A 19,866-nucleotide genomic window follows, 5' to 3' on the forward strand; every position below is an offset into this window, starting at 1 on the left:
TCGCACTCGCAAAGGGCCAGAATCTCAGAATCTGGCCCTTTGCGAGCGCAATTGCGCTTCATGAATCAGGCTGTTAGTACTTTGAGTATTTGTTTTGTGTGCACACGTGTGTATTTTTTCGAATTACTGTTTTAATGTTTGAAATTTAACTCATACAAATTGCTTGGGGGTCCCTGGCTTCCAGTGGTGACTCAATGGGGGTCCTCGGGAGTCAAAAGTTTGGGAACCACTGTCCTAGGAGACAGACAGGCTCAATCCACAACTTTGGACTTCAGCAGGTAAAGGCTTCACTAACTCGAAATCTAACAATACTGTTTGAATAAAGCTTTACTCCCCCTGCTGGCCAAAAAACGAAGTGCACAGGCCCCAGTAAATACAGTTTAAACAGCTCACAGAAGCACCCTCTGATGCAGAAAATCCCTGTTGCTGGGGGGGGGGGCAGGGGGGCTGTCCTCACTGGCTTATGAACACAAAATGGTGGCTGGGGGTGCACTGTTTGAGCACACAGGCCTAAGCACAGAGCAAAGGAGAAATTTGGAGGGAAAACAGATTTGTCACTAAGGAATGAGAGGGACAAACTACAGAGGTTGGACTGCAAATCCCACAATTCACCACACTAAATGAAGGCAATCATGGGCAGGGAAAACCACACATTTAAAACACAACACAAGTGATAAAATATGCAATTACAGGCAGGCTAAAACTACAATTTGTAACTGTAACAACCACAGGCACATACAGTAAACACAGAAAGTGAAAATCGTTTTTTAAACAACTTTTTGTCTTGGGAAGAGACAGCACTAGTCTGTTTCCTTACCCCTTCCTGGACTCTGCTCACTGCAATCTGGGGCACATGTGGGCTGCAACTCACAAGATGGAGGAGAATGATTTGGGGTGCACCCAGCAAGGCCTTCAGGGGCCTGGGCAGGTGTGAGAGGAGGGCTCAGACTTGCCTGGTAGCTTAATAGCCAATGGTCTGCTGGCCTGGGGGTGGGGTCTGGGCAGCTGCTTGCTCCTGTTCAGAATCTCCTAGGAGACAGACAGGCTCAATCCACAACTTTGGACTTCAGCAGTTAAAGGCTTCACTAACTCGAAATCTAACAATACTGTTTGAATAAAGCTTTACTCCCCCTGCTGGCCAAAAAATGAAGTGCACAGGCCCCAGTAAATACAGTTTAAACAGCTCACAGAAGCACCCTCTGATGTAGAGAATCTCTGTTGCTGGGGGCGGGGGCAGGGGGGCTGGCCTCACTGGCTTGTGAACACAAAATGGTGGCTGGGGGTGCACTGTTTGAGCACACAGGCCTAAGCACATAGCAAAGGAGGAATTTGGAGGGAAACAGATGTATTTAAGACAATTTGTTCGGGACTGCTAGCACCGTTTGAAACAGTTCTTGGCATCTTCCCGAATTTTGTACATTCTGTATTCATCGGCCTGCCGCTTCTTTTGGGACTCGTAGCAGGAATTGTATTTTTGTTCCTTCTGCTCCGATATGGCAAGCCAGGCCACAGACAAAACTCAGGCTACAATGGAAGAAACGATCTTGGCTATACGTTACAGAGAACAGATCACTAAAGTCCTCGGCTTTGCTCGGCTAAGAGATCTGAGTACTACCTGGTTTCTTTCATTCAGACCAATCTGGCAAAATTGCATCTTACCTGTGCTTCGATGTCTGCTATGCGGAGAAGAATGCGTGTTGGACGTCTGTCTTACACTACCATCAGCAGTAACTAAGGATATCGATACTTTGCTTGGTTCGGTAACGGCTCATGCACCGTGTTGTCCCCAGCGGCTACCTATTCTGATGACGGCATTCGTTGAGACTTCACCAATACGATTAGGTGGCGGTGAAGTACGAGATGAAAGCAGCACCACACAGGTAAAACCTTCTGTGAACATTGCTGATCCAGACATCGATGATGGCAATGATTCTCACATTTGCACTATTTCAGCTTTTTCGAACTTGGTCGAACTTTCACCTACTGTTGTAGATGAATTCTTTGCCACCCTATCTGATTTGATGTTCTCTCCTAACGACGAGAATAACTTTTAAAACAACGAGCACACAGCGTTCCCTGAACTCTGAATTCGGCCTTCAGTTTTTGATAAACAACACTACTGAAAATAATTGGAACTACTTTTTCCCCTGAAAGCGAAAACAAATGTTTCCATTTCCAAAATATTTACCTTTTTTTGGCACATGGTACTCTGCTTAAAGTAGAACTATTCTTAGAGAACAGAAATTCTATCATTAGAAACTGTAGAGACAATATTTCGACTTAGTCTATAGCAAAAGTACAGTCTTGTATAAATATGTGATGAAATGGTCTCGACCTTCTTTTCTGTATTAAGAGCCATTTCATAAATGTAATTTTCGCAATTCATTCAGCCAATATTTATGTATGCATTATCTGAATGACACGACTGCTTGATAAACGTACAGTATAAATACTCATTTTCGTGTATATAGCATATACCATTTCAAATGCAATTTATGTATTTTGGGGTGGGTTGGAAAACACATGCATTGTTATATGTTTAGTATTGCTTAGTATTTAGTAATGATGGACATTATACGTGGAGTGGGTGTTGTAAACGTATCTAGGACCCTATTTAAATATTCCCGATTCATGCCCTTATGTGGTTATAACAAATAATATCCTTATAAAGGCATAAGAATCATATCCATGCTCCTGCAAACATACTCGAATATTTCGTGGGAGTGCACAGATTCCTAGACTACTTTTAAATTTGGCAGCTTTCGCTGTCCAGCAAGACCACTTATCACCACTGTACAAAATATGACACACCCCAAAACACATAAAACACATATACAAACACTTCTCCTATCCCCACAGCCACAAAGTGCCATCACCACATGCTGCATCCCAGGGCCATTAAAGTAGATGCATATACGATGAATTAGCACCCTTCCAGGCCTGAACACACATGTCAATGAGAGTCTGAGATCCCCACCTATTGGAAGACGAGATTCATTACTAGGTGTGCAGCTCCCTGTCTTCGAACATGTGACTTTCTCAAATTGGCATTGAAATGTATGCTCAGGCCAGGTAATTTGCCATATTCTACAGTGGGACTGAACATGATGGTGTTGAGGAGCTCATGGAGATTGTGGTGGCGTTGTTTACACCAAGGGAGGAAGAATGTTGATGGGTGGGCCGTTCAGTTATTCTGTTGCGGGGGTTATTTATGCCTCATTGTATTCTAAGGACGAGCTGTTGTAAACGTATCTAGGACCCTATTTAAATAATCCTGATTCATGCCCTTATGTAGTTATAACAAATAATATCCTTATATAGGCATAAGAATCATATCCATATTTAGTCATAGCCAATGCAGTCCAAATACGGCAAGGCTACTCCCATGGACTCCTAGAAAGTACAACGCGTTCTTTAAACAAACCAAGCCTCCAGCAGCCCGGGAATTCCTCCTGCTTTTGTTTTGATTTGTACAAGAACTCCTGGAGTCCAGAAAGAACTGTAAGTTCTTAGTGACGTCTTATGTCCAACCTTACGTCAAACTCGGCACCTTCCAGGTATAAATATACAAACATTTGCCTTAAACAAACACACAGTGGTTTGGAGCAGAGCGGCTATCTACTTGCCCGACTCCCAGCTGATGCGAGTGCTGAAGGAAGCCGACCCTCCCATTTGACGCACTAAGAAAGACGCTGTCTTTTCTCCTGCCGAGAAATCCAGCTCCAGTGTTTCCAGTCACCCTTGCGGGTTGCTGGGTGATCGAGTCCTAAGAGAGAGATACAAGACGTCCTTCATTCTATAAACAAGGTACGGAGCTGATTAGATCCTTAGGAATTCTTGATGCAGATTCTTGGCAAAACTCTCTTAACTTACTTACTCCTTCCCACGTATTAGGCTTAGATCAGGTACACCAGGGTAGGCGTATTTTAGAAACACCAGTTGAGCACGTTTAGTCAATGATTTTATGTATGTATATATTTTATCCTTTTTAAGTATCATATGGCTCAGAAACCATATCAATGCTTTTACAGTATTACTTCATAATACTCCTTTTACTGTACGCAATTTACTTTATGACAAGTATTGTAATTGTGGCAATTCACTTCTCTTGCACGAGAACGAGAACTACTCAATAAATAACACCTTTTATTGAAAACGCCCGTCTCTCTATTTCTCTGCACTCCTGGTGAAACTAAGCATGCACGATTGACTGAGTGAAATAGCTGTCTATTGTTTTCCCACGACTCTGGAGATATACTCCTTATTCTGGGGGCAGCAAAGTGGTCATGTTTATGCGGTTGTCAGAAACTAATCCCTTCTTGTCTAATCAGGACAGTTAACCCCTTCCTGTTCATTCGAGAACGTTTCTAGTGACCTCTGAGCTAGCTGGCATTCATAATTAAGTCTAACATATTCAATAGAGACCTAGTAGACCTCAGTCCTACGTCTAAACTATTGTTTATGTTATTCCAATGCGCTGAGCCTATTGGAAATATAGGAACTACACTACAGACCGAACATTACTTCGGTTATCGCCAATTCTAACTTTGACAGTGGGTTATATATGCCATTTTGAATAATAAGAATGACGGGTCTACTATGATCTTAATATTGGAATTATCTGAGGTTTAACTCGAAACATATAGCTTTTCCAAGTGTTTTCCTGAATATAGAGGTACATGTGCCAAGACTATGGGCCACTAGAACCTCCTCTGATCCTGGAGGAATAGGGTTGCCATTTTTGTCCTCATAAAGACTGTACACAAGGTACGTGACCAAGCACTTTGGATCATTAGAACTTGATTTGAACTCTAAGAGCCGTTCCTTTCGCCTATTTTGAAAAAAAGGACATTGATGAGAACGTGAACTGAAAACACTTGGAATACTCTATCCTTGACCTCTGTTCTAGAACACAAGAGATTGTCGAGCCCTGACAAAGTTTCAGTGGAATGAAATGCGTTGGCTGAGGCTTTTTAAAGATTGAAAAAGAATAAAGGACTTAATTTTGGCAAAATTGAAAGCTCTCTTAACTTTGTTCCTTGGTGCACCATCCTTGTTTTCAATAAGTTTGTATCTGTCTCTACAGTGGGGCATAAGTGTGGCAAGCTCTGGATGTGCTGTGCACAAACCAAGTACTCATAAGTTTACTTTGAAACAGAGGTGCCTAACCAAGGTCAGCAACACTGTTTGTTTTTAAGAAATGATGGTGTTGAGGAAATCTTCCTGTTTAAGCCTCATCCACTCTAGAGTGTATTGTGACTACTGATAAGGGACCTCAGCACATGCAAACTGTGAAAGGGAAAGACCAGTCTGTACTGAAAGTATGTTCAAACAGCCATAAGTTGCAATGTGCCTTAGAACCAACATATAAATGTGAGATATAGAGATATGCCATCGAGGGACATATTAAAAAGAGAGCAAGAGAGGTGGCTCCATCAAATGTAGCAGTTGTATGCAGTTAAAAAAGGTCTAGTTGCTAGGTAACCAGGACAACAGCAGATGATCACTCTAGATATAGAACGAAAAATTGTATATTGAGATGGAGTGCCCTCAACAGCAGGGGCAGCTGCATGGAGGTCAGGGGCACACCTCTGCTGCCCCAAACACACGGATAGAACTGAGGCACACTAAATCTCCTAAAAGGGAGAGCATTAGTGCCCAGAAATGCTATGGTTCCTAAAAAAAACAATGCCTTGGGCCAGGTGGGAGGATGATAAGCAATCCCATGGCACAATAGCAGTACAAGAGCTCACTGGGGATGAACATCAAATTCCAGCCGTCAACTGAAGAAACTTGTGACTACAGAAAGAATCAGCACATTGCAGCAGATTGCAATAACGGATTAAACTACAGGTCAAAGTTTAACTATGTAACAGAATGTCAATGTGCTTGTCCTATTCAGACACAATGTGTCCTGATTTAGAGTTCGGAGTACGGGCCGCCATTCATCCATCATGTGGTACCTTATCTGTCCACAGGCTGACAGTATTCTCTCTGCTGGATTTATAGCTTATGCTTAATGTAAGGCGACCATCATAACGGAGTTGCACCAGGGACATTTTAAGGATTTTGGGGGCCCTGGGCCGAATATATTTTTGGGGCCCCTGTTCGGAACAGCTTTGGATTATTATCCAATTTCAGATCTTTCAAGCCCTCAGTGGCCAGGTCACTGAAAGTGCACAGGCACCCTCGTCCAAATTGTAAATGTCCTTACATCTAATATTAGGGGATAGTGTGTTTTCAATATTGTAACACAGTAGCAGCTCACTAACGCTCCTTCAAATAATCTCTGTGTCCCCCTCCCATTTCTCATATGTGAGGTCACGTTTTGATCTAAAAGAAACTTTTTTATGGATGTTGCATGAAACATAAACATAACATTTCTCTGCAAAATGTCAGTAATAGACTTTCAGACATTGCCCACATAAAAAATAAATTAGAGAAAACCAGCATTTAAACAGAGCTGGCCCCATTAAGGTGCATCCCTGAAAGTTTAGGGCCCTGAGCCAGAGCCCACTTTGCCCATGCCTTAAAACGTCTCTGAGTTGCACCCGTCAGCCGAACCACTTTACTCCCTCGACAGTCACCAGTCAGCCACACTAGTAAAGTGGAAAGCCATCCAGCATCTTTAGAGTTTTAGGCTCTCATAATGGGGCAGACAGACCAGCATGACAGAGTAGGTTAAATTCATATAAGTACACATTCAGTGTAAACGTCCGACAAAACGATGGACGCATCAGTCAGTGTGAAATACATGTACATCAAAATGGTGTACATATACATTAATTAACGCACACCTGAATATCATCAAGTGAAATAAATCACCTGCTCCTATCAATTTAAAAAGGGGGGCCTTACTCATACTACCCATTACTTTTTATTTATTCACACCAGAATTTTGAGCAATAACAGCAGAAACTAGATTTTCAGAACATTGATCAGCTATTATGGTCGATACAATTGTGAGGGTTCATACAAAGTTATCAGGAGCCTTACTGCAAACAACAAGCATGAGTCAGAGAAGGTGAACATGGGACAGAATAATGGATAATTCTAATGCTATGCCTACTGCTGGCAATCACAGGAGGACTTTTGCAAGTGCTGGAATAATCTGCGAGGGGGGGAATGTGTTCTCTTGCTTCCAGGGCACACAGAGGAGCCCTGGCAACTGGTGGTGCTTCTTCCAGGCCCCTCAATCTCATATCCTGGGAGAAAAAGATGATGTCCATATTTCAGCGCAATTTTCGCGCTAGACGAGCTACCAGACGCCATCCCCGACACTCTCGCGAACTTCCAAACAGAATATCACAAACAGTTGGAATGGTGTACCCGTTGTTTTGTCTGAAGATATACTACACAGACAAACCTAAGCTATATGTCGTTGACGCAACCTGCTTTACATATCCCCAGAAAGTCGAGAGCATATAATTCGCCCTCAAGTTTGTTGCCTCACCACGGAAGCAAACGATAGTCGTGTACCGATAACGCTCTTCGTTTATCGCACTCCTAGATAACTGGGAGTACAAACCTGTTTTTAAATTCAGAGTCACGCCTCAAAGACAAACTTCAGCCACGACGGGACGCTTTTCTTGTCCGTTTCAAATCAGAAAACTTTGATGGAAAGCAAAACGATTTTGAAGGTGTTTCAAGCAGCAATTTCTCTTAATCTAAAAGACGCTCTGAGGAAGAATAACCAGAATTAAGACTACAGTCTATCCTTTGAAAGCCCGTGACGCTGTCGTTTGTCCCTCAGCGTGAGATCAAATTATCGCCTACTACTAAGAAAAATGTTGGTATCGTCCTGATAAAGACACAAAGCACGTGTCAAAACGCGTAGATGAAAACCATCTCCTCCGTTACATCTTTGAGAATAATTGGTGTCCAAATATTCCTTGAATTTTATGCATCAATTAGAATGAAAAAATATTTTTAAACATTTCTTTTAATAATTTTAGAAAATGTGTCAATGAATATGTTCATGTCAATTTTTAAATAATTCAAATTAAATCAATTATGCCATCGTAGTACTTTGTTGTTTCTCGCTTTAATGTATTTTTGCTAGATATTATATTTTGCCTGGGTTTATATTCTTGTTTCAAATTGCTTTACCCTGACCCAGGAATTTTATCCTTCTCAGGGGGTCCTTGTTTATTTTCACGTATTTCAGGGCATTACAGGGATTCTTGGAAGAGTGGAGACTTTGGGATACATTTTCTACAAGATGGGGATATGTTAAGGGTATGTAACCTTATACAAATAACACTAATGTGGATATATATATTTCTTTTGTTTAATGTTTACAATTTACCATATGCTGCTATTAATGTCACATTACATCTTCTCATTAAGTGTATGTGATTTATCCCTCATACTTTGGCTATGTGGTTTCAAACATCATGTCTCATGGTGCTTCCTTAAATGTATATTTTATTTTTTAATCATTTACACTGTGTAATGATTTGGTGCTCAGCAGGTGTACCCCAGCCACTGCCAGGCTAGGATGCTTATAGAACTGGTGGTCACATTACCGCTGCAGACACAGGAGATTTGATACAGAGTAGTCCATACACAGCACAGCACTGTATAGCCTCTACCCCATTGGACACCCCCACGTCCCGGCTTCCCGTCTTCAGGAAGAGCAGAGTGAGGAAGCTGCAATAGCTCATTTGCTGACCACTTCCACATAAGAATTGTGCATCTTTGCCATGTCAGATGTCAAGCGCACAGGTGTGATGCCCTACAACACTTTGCTTTAGCTTTATGTCAAACAGAACTCTTTTTAGGGCATATTTTACATTATTTCAGAACATTTATTACATTCTAAAAACATGCACCCTGACTTTGAAAAACGATTAGGGGTAATTATTTTGTCCAACTGCATTATTTTGATTGATTGAATTGCATACATTTCACTGGCAAACCAAGGCTAAAGTACCTGGTTCATAGAGTAATGTTTTTTAACTTTTAGGCCCTCTACTCTTTGCACCAACGAACTAGGGATTTATTTTGTAGTTAAATATGGCAAGTAGAAGTATGGAAATGTGAAAATTATGATTTAAGGACCACAAGCATGTTAGCCCTGGTTAGCACGTATAAAGTCCACAAACTAATAAACCTACTATTTTTTTGTGCAGTTCTCTGTCCCGACTGCGGAGTCTCCGCACTCGTAAACTTACTATTAAAATGCAGTTTTGTGAATACTGAAAATGTGTAGACTTATTCAAATGGGTAGGTTTACTTTTGCAAATTAGGCACCATATGTCTACATAATCCATTTGTGTTAAAGAATTAGATGTACACACCTATAACTTGCTAGTGCTTCAATGGATTGCCCAATGGCATGCACTAGATAATAAAACTTTATAGCATGTATACTCATTTTCTTCACTTATTGTTTCTAGTAACTTCATGCTAAATAAGTTATAATAACACAATTGGGTGCAAATTAATACTTTGTAAGGTCATCTAGGTCATGTTTCTTTTGGTCCACTCAAATAATTGTATCTTTAATGTAAATAATTTATGACACATTCAAAGGCCGTTACGCACACCAATACTAAAACAAAATTAGTTAGTCTTATGATACATACTTACCATCAGACAAATATTTTCTCAAATACTTCACCCCTGAATTAATTCTCCTCATCGTCTCCGTCATCATGCTGACACATGTCCTCAACATCTCCCTGGCATCACATTGATAATAATTATCAAGCATGAAGGATATTTCTCTCCACTGTGCAATGCTTTGCAGCATACAACACAACAAAACTATTTTGCAGACCTTCTGTGGATAGTCGAGGAGGGTTAGACTTATCCAGGCAATGGAATCATGCCTTCAGAAGTCAAAATGTCTGCTCTTTTGGCCCCCTAGTCCTGACACTTACCTCATTTAAGCAGACTTCACTGACATTGTTGGATTTCAAGGAATCGTTAATACCCATGAATGACTGAGATATGCAGAATCCTCTGGAAAAAAAAGACATTAAGTAATAATATTTGTATTATTTTTTTAAAACATATTTTTCATAAGCAAATATTTATGTTAAACTTACAATAAAACTAACCAACAAGCCAGGTCCTTATTGCTGCCAGGTCTGTCATTTGTTGTTGTACACATATGAAATGTAGAGATCTGGCAAGCAAACAACCTGAACATTTATAGAGCAGAAATGTATTCTATTATAAACACACTTGCACATGGTCATGAGGTAGTACCAATGTTATGTAGGTTCCTTCTATAGCACCAACTACAAAGGCAATGCCTCTTAAACCATAGCAGTCTGCCTTGTTATAATTCAATGTTATATCATCCATTGAAGTCATTTACACGTTGAACCATGACATCAAAAATTAAGCACAAAAAGTAGGTTGTACCATTCCATTTGTGTTGCATACTGTATATAGGAATGAGCCAGTTGCACTAAAATAGAATACAGAAATAATCCTCACAAATTGAATGTAAACTATTGGATTTCTGGTATCAAATCTCCTTCAAATTCGTGGCTTAATACTTTAATAGTTGATCTGTTTGATTAAAATGTCTTCATAATAGGTCTCTCTTGGACGGTATCCATATCATGAAGAGCTTTTCAATTTTGTTAACTTTTAATCACATGCACACAAAATAATAATTAAAGTACACTTTCATGTAAATTTGGGGTCATCATTTTTATAATGTGTGTGTACAAGTCATCATATACAGTAATAGTTGCATATTTTTTGTGCTTTAGAATTAATAAATATACAAATTACAAATTAAGCATAAATTGATATTTGAAATGTAATTTTAATTAATAAAATAGGTTTTTAAAATTCCTTTGTATCCATTTCATTTCTCACTATTTACTACTTTACACATATGTAAACATTTATAACATTACTATAATGAAGAAAAATCAATGTATCCATCAAATGTAGAAATTGTGGGCGCTTACACTACACTTTAACCAGGTGTAGTGTTATAGTGTTTTTATGATTGATTAGTGTTAATGATGATGGATCCTTCTATCTATCTTGAAAGTATTGTCCATCATATTTTGAAGCAGGAAAATAAAGACAATACTATTGTTAATGGATTTGAGTAATGATTGATATGCCAGTCATTGAGGGAATACTACCAACCTCAATATAGCATTTATTTTCTGTCCGTTAATATTTACGTTTTGAAGTTATACTTCTGTGACAGACATTTTACACCATACGTCTTTTACATGTATGTTTACATAGGTATCCACCATGTAGGTGTACATGCATCCTTGCAGCCATTTCATCACTTGCCTACTAGACGCCAACAGAACAACACCTCCTCAAGAGCTTGATATTGTTGCAAATGGGGCACTAACAAACTACAGCCAGTTGTATGGTCCAGCAGAGAGACAGGGACGCTTTTTTAATAAAATTCTATAGTGTGCCTATTTTTTGTAAAAATGCATTTATGGAGCCATTATCATGTAACATTTTTTGAACAATTAATAGGATTACTGGAACATTTATCAGTGCAATGCATGTTTACATTGCTCACAATTATTTTTCGTTCAAATACATTATTGTGGCTTTTAAAGTATTTGTCATTTGGATGTGCATATCCAAGTGGTAACATATTTCACATCTATTTTGACAAACTTTTTTTATGCCTTTTTTGTAACCACAGATCTATTTACAAACACATATTTTGCCAAAGTGACAATTTATCAATATATATATATATCAGTACCATTTTCTTACATGAGAGTTTCAAGAAGTAAAGTAAATGTTTAATATTTGATAGCCTTAGCGATTTACTTGAATTTTAACTTAATAATTAGTTTCACCCTATTGAAATATTATGCTTGTTTTTTTATATAAATTTCAATCAATTAACTTCACTTTGTATAAGTTTCATTTATAATTGCATTAGTAGAACTTCGCCTGTTCTTGTTATTTTTTAAACTATTTTATAAATGATAGTATACATAAATATATATAGTATTTAATTGTAATCAAGACAATTTATACACATAAATAAAATCAATCTCATTCACAATGTTTTTAAATTGATTACATTTACAGTGTTAATAATATTTCAATACAAATATTTAAACTTTGTATGTGCTTGATTTATGTGTAAACATCATATAGCTACAAAGAAGAAATTTAATTTTATTAGCCAAATATGATAAACATTTTTTTGCAATTAAAATTCGACTACCTTAATGTATTTGCAAAATATTAAAAACATTTTACACATTTACTTACTAATAAATAGGAGTTCCATTGTATATTGAACCACTAAGTGACTTGAAATGTATCTTTGATGTATATATATTTTAATTTCAACTTGCAATGCAGTAGGCAGACGATGGCCACCGCGAGTCCGACTGCCAGACTCCTAATTAGGCCCATAGACTTCATCTATGGATCCCAGATGTTTGTGAACAGGTTTCATTATTGTGCAGTATGTAGATTTTATTAGTGGCCTCCTGAGTAAGCGATGTATAAAAACAACTTGGCAATACATCGAGACTGCACTGAAAGAACTCTGTTTTTCTATCTGGCTTGACATCACAGCTGTCTGCAATACCTAATGTTAAAAATACTTTAAAATGTGCATACAATAGATTTTGACTCCACCTGAGGAATGCTACACTCTCACATCACTCGATTGGCTGTTTGATACATTAGTCCTCTAGAAAGTACTTCAATTGGAGAGCATGGTGCACTATTTTACAACTAAAATTACACTCAGTCAAAAGTCAGATCACTGGTTGGCACATTGTGTGATTCATTTCATAGAGGTATAATGTACAGAAAGAAAACCTTTGTTGTGACTTTTTCTCAGTACCGACAAAGCAAATGGTGCTGGTTTGAATGTGATAAACAACCTTTGGTCATGAGGTACATGTAAATAGTATTTGTAAAATACCCAATTTACTTGTCTTGGCATACTAAAGAAATGCCTGATGGTTATACCAAAGCTTGTTTCCTTCAGTTGTCCCATCTACTACTTCTTGGCTCATAGGATAGATGACACCGCCCTTTCCCTCTCTCTAGGTTGGACAGTTCAAGTCAGGAACATTTGATTATTCTGGCTTGTGCATCTAACCTCTAGTAAACATTTATGGTATGGCCACGGTCACGCAAATAACGAAATGCTTAGATACAATGTGGAACAGTGCTAAACCTGACGGCCTTTGGATGGTCTTCTCCATAACTTTTTGCCTTCCTCTTCCACTTTTTCTGACCTTGTTTCTGCTGGTATTAGGACCTTGCACGCTTTACAACTGCTAACCAATGCAAACATGCTATGCTCCCTACTATAAACATGACAATATTTGCTTATCCCTAATTGGCATATTTAATGTACTTATAAGTCCCTAGTAAAATGTAGCCAGGGCCTGTAAATTCAATGTTACTAGTGGATCTGCAGCACCGGTTGTGCCACCCACTTCAGTAGGCCTTTCAACATGTCTCAGCCGGCTATTGTGACCTTGTGCAATGCCCAAACCTTCTTTTTTAACACATATGTCACCTCTTGGCCCCGGGCATCCAGACAGCACGGTGCTATGTATTTAAAAAGCAGGACATGTGCTTTTAAGTTATACATGACCTGGTAGGGAAAACTTCTCACAGTTGTTTTTCACTGCTGCAAGGCATAAATCTCCCGTAGGATTACATTATGATTACCTTATTACATTTTATAAGAGTAATTTCCAAATGGTAAGACATACTCTGATTCAAGTTTGGTATTTCTGGAATTCTAATTTAAATTCCTAATTTATGGGGAAGTTGTATTTTAAATTACCATTCTGAAAATGCCACTTTTAGAAAGTTGTCATTTTATTGCCTTAGCCATTTGCCATTTTGTGCATGCACTCGGTGACTGGTCCCCTGAATGGGTGTAGTTAAAAGTTGGGCTTTGTGTATTCCTCCTGAACAGCTACACGCAGTGGGAGCTTATGTGTGACTCAATGGGCGATCACTGGCAGGATGGGAGGGAGGAGCTGGACCCAGCCTCATTTACACCTGAATAGGCTGTGTCCTGTCCTCACAGAAAGGGATGTACACCCCCCGTAGTAAGTCTGGAGCCAGTGCAGGGAAGACATGATATCTGTGCACTTCAAAGACATGTCATTGAAATCTCCCCCACTTCAAATGCACCACTGGGTATAACTACTGGACCTCAGACAGCAGAAACCCCCACTTCAGTACACTTATGGACTTGTGAATACTCTGCCAGTAAGAAGGACTTCTGTGCAGCTGAAATACTGCCACTGTGCTGTGCTCCTCCTTTGCTGTGCTGATCTGCTGCCCTCTTACCTGGGTGAGAAGGACTGGACCTGCAACTCTTGAACTCAGAACCCAGAGTGACTCCGAAGGGCTAGTTCGCTGGCCTCTTGATCCGAAGCCCAAGGGACATAACAGCCTTCCAACCTAATTACATCAGCACCTGGACTCTGCTATTTGTGAGTCTACTCTGCCAAGGGGTGCCACCCCAGTCATGGACCCTTGGAAGTGGGCCTAAAGTACTTGGCAGCAGAAACAACGCATCTTCTCTGCCAAGTGATGAATTCCCAAGCAGAATGCATGCATCCCCCCAGCTGAGCGGCACATTCTCGGGCATAACCTACACATCACTGCTGCTAAGTGGATTGGACCTGTGGCAAAAGACATGCATTGCTGTCGCAATCCAATTCTTGGACCTGATGCATCGCTTTCAGAACCACCGCTGCACATCACTTTCCCTGGCATAGTTCCTTGCATCTCTCATTACCTGCAGCCTCAACGATGATGCAAAATCTCTGCTTCGCACATTCCCTGCTCATCGATACTAACACATCCAAAGCCCCATTGATGGGATCATCAACGTCGATGCAACAGAACCTTGCACCACAACCTTGCCAAGTCTCAAATTCAACGCATTACCTCGGCTGCGTGGAGCATCTTCAACACAAATCCACACAATGCTCTGCAACCAGGATTTAAGGCACTTTGTTACCAGCCACCAGAGGTTGACCCCAGGTTAATTTGGAGTTTACTGGTGACTTACCATGTTTAGGGTTGGGGTTGATGCTTGGCCGGGGATTATGCCCCAATCAACCAGTAACCCAATTTGTAGCAAACAGTATTCACAAAGAATAAACCATATTTCTGGAAAGTTCTGATTATTTTAAATGTAACAGATCTTGTTTACAGGTAGGTAGACTATGGAATTAACAATAACGATGAACATACACAAACTGATGCTTCTAGTTACTTCTGGGGCTCATATATGACCTTTAACCATTTAGTATAATTGATGGCAAGGTGCTACATCCAGGGGTGTAAAAGACACCCTGGCAGCCTCCGCGGTGCGGGGGGCCTCCAGTTTCCTGTACGTAAAGTGGGGCCTCTTAGCTCATCTGTGTAGAGCTGTGTGTGTCTTGCTCTAAAGCAGCTGCAGTGTGCAGCCTGTTCTGAGCTGCTCGTGCTGACCCACACCAGAACAGAAACAAAGTAACAACTTACATTGTTTCTTTTCAGTTAGGGCCAGGCAAGAGTGGGGGTGGGGGCCCTCAGAGAGAGCATTCGCCATAGGGCACTGTTCATCTGAGAAAGGACTTGGTAGCACAGAGTTAACTGGGGCAGGAGAATGTTTGCAGCTGCAGCAACAGGGCGTATTGGAAGGTACATAATCAAAGGCGGAGCTATCAGTGGTGCAGCCGGTGCAGTGACACTGAGACTTAGGAGCGTGGGGGCTCACCTTGCCTTGTGTAGACTGCATTTATTTTACTCTCTGGCTGCTCAAATCAGTGTTTTTCCTTGTATCTGCCCCTGCACAACCTCTCTGTTCGCACTTGCTGAAGAGAAACTGTACGGGCAGTAGAAAAAATGCAGACCGGCCACAAATATGCACCAGAGATGAGCAGTGCTACATTTGATGATTATTTCTGAGAGACTGGATTCCGATGGTGGTCTGGTTGCTTGTCAGGAGTTGTGCTGCATCAGTCATCCAATGAAGAGCTTGTTCATAATCAAGACACTTTAGGGGAAGTGCTGAGAAAGCAGGGTAAGCACTTTCGGCACATGCAATGCTTTCAGTTCGTCACTCACCCACTCCCAAGCTCAACTGCTATATACACATTTTCCCCTAAAAGCTAGAAGAACATATAAAAATGAACCAGTAGTAGAAAGTTGAAATAAATACATCTAAGGAAGACAAAGTGATTTGCCATGATGAACGAAGGTGAGTGCTTCTGTTGTTGTTCTAGAAACTTAGACACTTACTTCACATTAAACTAAAGTTTGTTAACGGCACATACAGTCCCTCCTGGGTGCCAAGTCTTTTCCATTTTTTTAGGAGATGTCACGACACATTAACACAATGTTATAAATGTGCTTAGATTCACAGCAGTCCATTTGGGTGCAGCACTTGTGCTGGAGAAAGGTGCCTTGACCTGAGGTCCATGGTAGACAATGCAGAGTCTCCAAGCACGCAAAGCAATGGCCGTGCATTTTGAAAGTAGGGTAAAAAATGCTGCAATTTGTATTTTTCAGATGATATTACGTTGTTAAACCTTTATGCAGTGTTATATTAGAATGCTGCCTATCCATGAGGTGATGCAGCCTTGCAGTTATTTAACATATTTCTTAGGTATAGGATTCTAGCCTTATTTTATAGTTTCATTCTCAAGTGCAAAGTGAGACGTCTAAGCATAAAGAAGTCTGAACTCTCAGAGAGAAATATAAGGGACACTGTGGATGATGAAATAAGAGCTGAAAGCGCATCATTCAGAGCAAGAAAAGGACAGGAGGGAAAAATGTGATTGAAAATTCTAACAATGTGAGGGGAAATAAATGTGAGAAGCTAGAGAAAAATTAGGTGACAGAAGAAGCAGAGCATAAGGGGTGAAGAACAAGAGAGAGAGGAAAAACAGAAAGTAAAACAGAAGGTAAGCAAGACAGAGTGAGAGATAAGATACATTGAGACTAAAGAGAAGAAATGTTTTGTGATCTGTTGTTCATGAATTCAAATCTTAACTAGGCCAAGTCATAATCTCATCTTTTTGAGGTTGGTAAATGTGTGAAGTAATACCTTTGATACTGTAGGAATACAAAACAAAGCACTATGTAAAAACACGTTATTATAAGAGATGCGTTGAGGTAAAGAAGATTATCAGAGAGTTCCAAAGACTAAATGAGAGTGAAATAAGTATCCAGTGATCGAGAGTAACAGCGAAAATATATGACCACAAACCTCAGAAAAAAGTAATATTTGAAGAGCACAAATGTGTGCATGTGAGAAAGAGAATGTGGTTAGAGCTATGGAAAATGTATTAATTTGCACGGAGGATAAAACACACTCTGGTGTATGAAAGAATACAAGATCAAATGGTGAAAGAGAGCCCCAAAGAGAAAGTATAAAAAAAGCCTGAAAAGCAAGCCATATAAAGAATGAAAGACAACCACAAGAGCAAATGATGCCCCCTTGAGAAAGAGGGAGAAGGCCAGATAAGCCACGAGAGAGAGCATATACATTTTGAGTCTTGTAAGGATCACTGAAAAACAATACATTTTCTTTCTGTTGAACAACATGAACATATGTTGTGCAGAGAACATTTTAAAAATCCAAAGATGGTAGATTGTGTTGAGTGGATAGGTGTCAGAGGATAGATAAAGAGAAGCGGTGGATGAACAAATAGAGAACGGTAATGTTAGACACCCTAGGAGAGAGTGAAAGAAATCCTTTCAAATAGATCAAGAGGTGGGGCGAAGAAAAGCCTTGGTGGTATGAATGAAGCAGGGCCTCAGAGAGCAATATAACGGGCCCCAGGGAGGCAAAAAGGGTCAAGGAAAGAAAGAAAGAAAGAAAGAAAGAGCTCTATAAATATAGCATAAAAAGATCCCAAATAGGAAAATGGGTGGGATAGACTGGGAACTCACGAAGAGAGCGAAAAGTTAAAAGAGAGAGCCAGTGAAAGACAAAGGGAAAGATGAGAAGGCTTCTGAAAAGTATTAGGACTTTGCAATAGAAAGAGAAATATTACAGAAAGAGAAATCCAGTGAACAATGGGTAAAGGAGACACACAGGAAGAAAATTAGATAAAGCAAACACTGAGGAAGAGGAGATCAATGGTCCCTTTACATGAGTTGGTTGTCAGTGTTAAGTGCATGTGTGGTGTGCTGAGCTGCCTTGTGCGCACAGTTTGAAGTTCTCTAGTTAAGTGTAAATAGCTCACACTGGTCTGATCACCCACTGCCATATTGCCCAACAGTGATACCTTCTCAGACTGGTCAGCGGATCTAGGTTCATTCATTAAGGCTCATGCCCACGTCTGCATATTCCATTATTAAAATCCAACTCTGTGTCAGGGAATAAAATTTCAAAGATCATAACTTTTAGCAGGGTGCATCTCCCCATTCTGAACACACCGCTAAAATACCATTTGTTTAGAACCGATTGATATCTGCTGTTGCAATTTCTATATGAGCAACTGAAACCCTTGCTTCCTACTCAGTAGGTCAAACACAAGGAGATGATGGGCAGAGCGCTAAATCTTTCAGACACTCATCCCCAGTCACAGATCTGGGTTGAATCCATCATTGTTCTTTAGCTCACTTAGTTCCGACCCAGCCATATGCAAATCAGTCTTGACCCTGTTCCTCATGGCAATAGTCCAGCCCGAACTGCCAAGCATCCTGGGACCAGTTTCTGGGTAACACACCTTATCAGCCAGAGTAGATGGGTCACGGTCAAGGTGTCGGTGCCTGTCGATGGGAGCTGGTGTCGGTCGGCCCAGACTGTGGTGTGGGATGGGGTGGTGTGTTATGTGACTTATGAGCGGTGCCACCAAACCATAGTCTAGGCAATGGCGGCAATGTCAGCTTGCAGCGTTGTTGTCCTGAGACCAGGGCGGTGCAGTGAACGGAGGATGTGCAGAGTGCGGTGCCCACAGGTCCCGGTGCAAGCCGTGGCTTGGTGACAGTGGTCATCATTGTTGGTGAGACCGGGCTTGCAGTGCGAAGTGCGGCGATGCCGTCTTCAGATCACGGAGAAAGCAGCAGTGTCGGTGATGGCATTAGACTGCGGTTTCCCTCTGTGGCAACTGGAACGCACTGTCCCAGAGGTGGTACCAAGGGGAAGGTAAAGTCTCTGCTGTTCCTGAGACTTCCTGAACAGGGGGCAAGCTCTACTTCAAGACCTTGGAGACACTCAGCAGAAATAGTTACAGAAAGTTCAGTCCAGTACTCTCTCTGCTAAAGACAGAAGCAGCTACTGTAGGCCAACACAACAAAGCACATCGCAAAGTGGTGGTCTTGCTCACAGCTTCCCCAGCTCTTTTTCTTGGCAGGTTCCTTGATCCAAGCAAGTACTAAAATTCTGGGGTCTGGGCCCCAATATTTATACAATGTTTCCCTTTGTTCTCTTGTGGCAAAGAGTCTCCATGCTTAGTCCAAACCAGTTCTGTCCTCTTTGGCCCAGCTTCCTCCCAGGAGGTGGAGACAGCATTGTGTAAGGCAGACCAGACCTATTCAGGTGCAAGGAAATCTCTTCCCACTACTCTAAATGCAGCCAAGGTCTAATCAGCCCCGTTTTGACTCATCCAGGAAAGGCAGGACACACCTCGACCCCCCAGTGGCTGTCCACGGTGAACGCACATTCCCAGCCCCTGTCATTCCAAAGCAAAACAGTCAATCCACAAATCAGCTGAGGCACACATGATGGCTAAGCAAGAAAATATCCACTTTCTAAAAGTGGTATTTACAAATACACAATATAAAAAAATATTTACTGAAAGATGCATTTTTATAATCCGAGTCCAAGCATACTAAACATCTACCTTGTCCCAATGGGAAGCTATACTCATAAGATGTTATAAATAAACTTCTATTCTATACTATGGGACA

At 40.6% G+C, this 19,866-nt stretch overlaps 1 pseudogene; it reads left to right on the plus strand.

Moving 5' to 3' along the window:
- Positions 1-18,991: 18,991 nt before the first annotated feature.
- LOC144823198 (large ribosomal subunit protein eL27 pseudogene) overlaps positions 18,992-19,866 on the plus strand; it is a 53,903-nt pseudogene continuing 53,028 nt past the window's right edge.

The sequence above is a fragment of the Lissotriton helveticus genome, chromosome 3_1 (genome assembly GCF_964261635.1).
Source record: "Lissotriton helveticus chromosome 3_1, aLisHel1.1, whole genome shotgun sequence".
Classification (NCBI taxonomy): Eukaryota; Metazoa; Chordata; class Amphibia; order Caudata; family Salamandridae; genus Lissotriton; species Lissotriton helveticus.